Source organism: Chrysochloris asiatica, unplaced genomic scaffold, assembly GCF_000296735.1.
Source record: "Chrysochloris asiatica unplaced genomic scaffold, ChrAsi1.0 scaffold00034, whole genome shotgun sequence".
Classification (NCBI taxonomy): Eukaryota; Metazoa; Chordata; class Mammalia; order Afrosoricida; family Chrysochloridae; genus Chrysochloris; species Chrysochloris asiatica.
Genome location: NW_006408552.1, coordinates 22632679 through 22638706, shown reverse-complemented (window position 1 = coordinate 22638706; position 6028 = coordinate 22632679).

Sequence of the window (6028 nt, the reverse complement as noted above, 5' to 3'; positions counted from 1 at the left end):
TCTGCACTCACTTTGTTGACTCCACCTCAAGAAGCAATCGCTGTTCTGGCTTCAATCACCATTGATAAGGTTTGCCTGTTTTTGAACTTCATAGACATCACTTTTTCTCATGTGACTGGCTTTTTGCTTGACACAGGCCTGTAAGAACTGTTCTTCATTCATTCATTCTTTTTTTTTTTTTTTTTAAGGAATCCCTGTTGTCTGTTGCTGTTAAGTGCCATTGAGTCCTTTCTAATTCATAGTGACCCAGACCCAACATAGGGTGCCTGAGGTGCAGATGGTGGGTTTTAACCACTGACCTTGCAGTTAGCAGTCCAGTGCTTTTCCTGGAATTCATAGGTGGTGCAAATGTATAACACCTTTGGTTGCTAATGCTTCAGAAGAAAGTCTGGAGGCTTACTACCTTAAAATCAGCCACTGAAAACACAGTTCTGCTCTGACACACATGGGATCATCATTAGCATTAACACTGTGGCAAATGCTTATATTCCTATATAGTGATTTCAGTGTATGAATATAACAAAATTTACTTATCCTTTCTCCTTACATGAACATTCAAGTTGTTCCCAGTTTTTGTTGTTGTTTTAATTGTTGGGTGCCACTGAGTCATACCAACTCATAGCAATCCTATGCACAGAAGAACAAAACATCACCAGTCCTGTTTCCTGTGCCATCCTCACAGTCGCTTGTGCCCATTGCTGCTGCCAATCCATCTCATTGAGGGTCTTCTTCTTTTTCACTGACCCCTACTTTGTCCTTTTCCAGGAGCTGGGCCTTCCAGATAATATGTCTGATGTATGAGAGACGAAGTCTGGCCATCCTGGCTTCCAAGGAGTACTCAGCTATTATTTTTAATTTAAAAATATATTAAAAATAATACTTCCAGTAACATTATTGAGCAAGTCTATGTATAGAGACATTTTTTATTTCTCATGGGAGTAAAATTGCTGGCTTGTGGGAGTAGGTCTATATTTAACTTTAGAAGAGACGATCAAACTGTTTTCCAAAGTTCCCTTTCACATTCACCAAAAACAATGTCTGACATACAAGAACTCCCAAACTTGCAGATAGTACCCATTTGACCTAGCTTTGATGGCTTGATGATCAGAACTTGACTAGAGGAAGATAAAGAAATTTGATAAGGAAATAAGTGTAAATTGCTACAGTTTGATGAACTTGATCTATATTCATGGATGTAGTAGCTCAAAATACCAGCTGAGAGGGAAGGAGTTTTCACATCAAGGATTAAGCCTATCACCTCTGTACACAGGGTTGATAGGGATGGACAACTTAGACATTGGCTACCTAAAATGGGGGTGTTTAGTTTCAGAGTGTGCAAGGGAAGGTCGAATCCCCATTGAATAGTTTTCATCTTGTCTAAATGGGTCTGGTGAAAGGAGATGGGGATAGGATTCATTTGATTCAATAGTAAATAACTGTTATCATGACAAATTGTGATGGTCGCAACTGTAAAGGTAGAAGTTGTGTAACAGACAGGGGGAGTAGTTAATCTTACGTTCCAGGACCATCAAGAGAGAAGAACATGAGTGGAATGTGGGACCCTAACCAGAAAAACAAGGACACCAGAGATAGTGGCAGAGGTGATGGCATGGAGAGATTGAGCAGCTGAGGGCTGTAAACTCATGGAAAGAGAAAGGCTGTGTGCTGGCGGCCAGGAGGCTGGCTTGCACAATGTGCTCTTTGGTTGTTTAAATGATTGTATATTCCTGCGTGGGGTTTTTTTTTGTTGTTGTTTGTACATCAAAAGAAAAGGGGGAGATTGTGGGGGGAGGAGGAAATGATACATGCACTAGAGGGTAGACATATGTTGACATGGGTGATGGGGCTGGCGATATACAACTGGAGGGAGGTTGGAGGAAAGATTGGGGAAGTGGGAGACACAGGGAGGAATGCAGTGGTTGGAGTGAATTGAGGTCAATATTGTTAACTGTTGGTGTATGGAGAGGAATGCAACCTTGTAATGAAGCAACATTTATGATTTGTTGAATGTAAACCTGATGATCTGCTCTGTAAACCTCCACTCAATTCACAATAAGTTAAAAAAAAATAACCAAAATCAATGTTTTTGAGAGTTCTGGTTGCTCCTTGTGCTTGTAAATAGTGTTTGCAGACTTCTGAAGGTTGGTCTTTCTTTTGAGAGTGAAGTATTATCTCATTATTTTAATGAGTATTTAATGTGTTTTATTGTATGTTTCCTAATGACAGATTATGTCGAGCACCATTTTAATGCCCATTCATATATCTTCTTTTAAAAAATGTCCATTCAAGACTTTTGCCCATTTTTATAGGTCGTCTTTTAGTTTTTTCTCATAGAAATTCTATAGGATACTAGTTTTTGTCAGATATACATTTTCTTCCAGTCTGTGATTTGCTTATTATCTTAATGGTGTCATTTACTGAATATAATTTGGATGAATTCTAATTAATTTTTTTCTATGATTAGTCCTTTTTCTGTCCTAAAACACTTTGCCAAAGTCATGAAATTATTGTCCTATATTTTCTTATAGAATCTTTATATTTTTAACTTTAAATTCAGGCCTATGACTGATGGCATGGTGGGTTACATGTTGGGCTACTAGCCACAAGGTCAGCAATTCAAATCCACCAGCCACTAGGTGGGAGAAAGATTAGGCTTTCTGCTACTGTAAATATTTACAGCCTTGGAAACCCTATACATTGTTGCTGAGGAGTCAGAACCTACTCCACAGCACACAACATCAACAATGATGATCCATCTCAAGTTAATTTTTGTATGTAGTTAATTTTTTCTGATATTATTATCTAGTTGTTCTACTGTTGTTTGGGATGTTTCTTTCTGTATTGAATTGCTTGGGCACTGTGTAAGTGTGGATCTCTTCCTGGATTCTATCGTCTTTTCTGGTGATCCTCATGAGTTTGAAATTAGGCTTTGGAAGTTATCCAACTTTGTTCATTTTCATGATTTTTTTTGTGGGGGAGGGGCACAGGCAGTATTCTAGGACCTTTCATTTGCACACAAATTTTAGAGTCAATTTCTAATAATAATGTCACTGAGATTTTGATTAATTTTTCACTAAGTAGGATGTGTATACGTCTACAAAATTAAGTCTTCCAACCCATGAATGTAGTATGTCTCTTCATTTATTAGTTATCTTAAATTTTTCCTAGGAATGTAATACTTTTCTATTTTTAGCACAAAATTTTTGCACTTCTTGCTGTTTGTTAGTTGCCATCTATGCAGCTTCGGCTCATGGTGACCTATACAGACCACAATGTTACCCAGTCCTGTGACATCTTCATGATCTTCGATACGTTTGAGCCCATTGCTTTATTGTGTCAATCCTGCTCATTAAAAAATTTCTTCTTTTTTTGCAATCATTTACTCTATTCCTAAATATATTGTATTTTTGCTGCTATTATAAATGGTGGTTTGATTAGTTTCGCAATTTTTGGTTTATAGTATTTGTTGTTGTTAGTTATAATCAAATTGTTTCAGACTCATGGCTGCCTGTGTGTGCAGAGTAGAGCTGCTTCCAGGTCTCATAGGATTTCCATGGTTTTCCAGGCTATGAACTTTCCAAAGGAGATCAACAGGTTTATCTTCTTGGTGACAACTCTGGGTGGGTTAGAACCACCAATCTTTTGACTAGTAGTAGAATGCTTAACTGTTGGTAGAATATAAAAGCATAATTTTTTTTTAATAGTCAACTTATATTTTATGACTTTGCTACATTTACATATTACTTCTAGCAGTTTTGTGGGTAGATTATTTTGAATTTTCTAGATAGGCAATCATATCATCTATGAATCAAAACAGTTTTACTTCTTTTCCAATTTTTTAGGCAATTTTTCTTTTCCCTTCATCCCTTCTTTCATCCACCCCTCCCTCTGCTCTTTCTTCCTTCCTTCCTTTTAATGCACTGATAGCTAGGGTCTTTGTATAATCCTGAACAAAAGTGGTGTAAGTGGACATCTTTTTCATATTCCCAATGTTAGGGAGTAATTCACACAGTATTTATTAACAGATTTCTGAGCAAAGTAGTATTTCATTAAAAAATAAAATAAAAAATATACTAAGCCTTACTGGTGTGTCACATGCAGGAGACTGCAAGGTCCGTTTGAACTGCAAAGTTAGCACTTCAAACCCACCAGCTACTCCTCAGAAACACTATACAGGGTTGCTATGGGTCGGAACTGACTCCATGGCACCTAACAACAACAACAAGCCTAAAATGCTGTCACACATTTAAAAGCCATTTGGATTTTTTATTTTCCTTTTTTTATGCATTAACCCCATGCATGAAATTCTTCCATTTTTCTATTGGGCTCTAGAGAAATTTATCAATCCCTACTTTTTGCAGACCATTTAATGTATTTTGGTCCTTTGTCAAAGATCAATTGACTGTATGTAGATATATTTATTTCTGAGTTTTCAATTTGATTCCATTGATCTGTGTATCTTTCATTGTACCAATACCAGGCTGTTTTGACCATTGTGGCTATGTAGTAAATTTTCAAATCAGGGATTGAGAGGCCAACTTTGTTCTTCTTCTTAAGCAATGTTTTGCTTAGTTGAGGCCTCTTTCCATTCCATATAATTTTATGAACTTTCATGATCATTTTTTTTTTTTAAGTTTTTATTGTGAATTATGTGTTAGTTTACATGGGTGAACATTATCTTTACATTTATCCTATCATATTTTGTTTCATTGAAATCATCATAATCCCTTGCATGCATCAAACAATCAAAGGGTACACCCCACACTCCTGTCCCCAGCCACCAGCACACAGCTCCTCTCCATCCCTGAGTCCAGAGTCCCCAGCCGCTCCTTCTGTCTACGTCATCGTCTCTGCCTCCATCCCTAGTGTCACTGTCTCTCCAGATAGGATCTCCCATTTCACTTTCTCCCTTGATGGTACCAGGGATCTCTGCTCCTGGGCTGCAAAATCAGCCATTCCCCTCTTTTTGTTACAAAACATTTGCATTTACCTTTCCAAAACTCATTGTCAGACCTGATATCAATCATTCCCTATTGAACCACAGGAGTCCTATCCCCCTCACCTTTTATCAATCTCATCCAGGCAAGTTGGAAACAATTCAGTGGAGATTCTACCTTTCCTTGTATCCTCTGGAGCTATGTTCCCTATTGAAAGCTTGTAAGCTAGTCACTTCTTGCCTTTGTAGTTCCCCCATTTTGGGTAGCCAATGTCCAAGTTCCCCATCCCTGTCGACCCTGTGTACCAAGGGGATGGGAATGATCCTCACTGTAAAGATTTGTCTGCTCCTTTGTCATACTGCATCCACAAGCATAGATCAAGTTCATCCACTTGTAGTGGGTTTTTTTTTTTTTTCTTTTTCTCTTCTTTCTTCCTTTAGTTGTGTTCTGATCATCCAGCCATTGATGCCAGGTTAAATGGGTACTATCTGCAAATGTGGGTGTTCATGTGCATCTCCCCTCACTTCATATTAGTTGGATGCTTCACACTCTGTTCTAGTCCTCTGGGGCCATGTCCCTGCCCCTGGGCTCAGGAGTCCTCAGGTCTCATCATACTGCTGGTTAACCAGGTCTCAATCCAGGTTAACAGGAGTCTATTGAATGTGATCAGACTTAATTCACAACTTCATTGCTGTTTTTCCCCCACTTCCCCTTATTGGTGACCAACATGGTCAGCAGCAGGACCATATGCCGTAGTGTATTCCATTTGAGTTTCTGTCTTGGGTTTGTGTTGAGGGGACCTGACTACTTGCCTTGATGGCTCCCTGGGGAACAACTTGTCCTTGTGGTAGTCAGTTGGACTGCTGTTATTGTTTTTGATTTTTCCTGCTGTTCTTTCTTTCAAGAAGTATCTTCTGTTTTTCTAGCTGCTCCAGACTGGTCTGCTTGTTCTTTCTTTTTTTTTTTTCAATTAAATGTTTTTATTTTGGATTGAAAGTTTACAGGGCACATCATCAGCTTCACATTCAACCATTCATATAGCTTGTTTCATTACATTGATTATTATCCCCTCCATGTATCATCAGTTAACA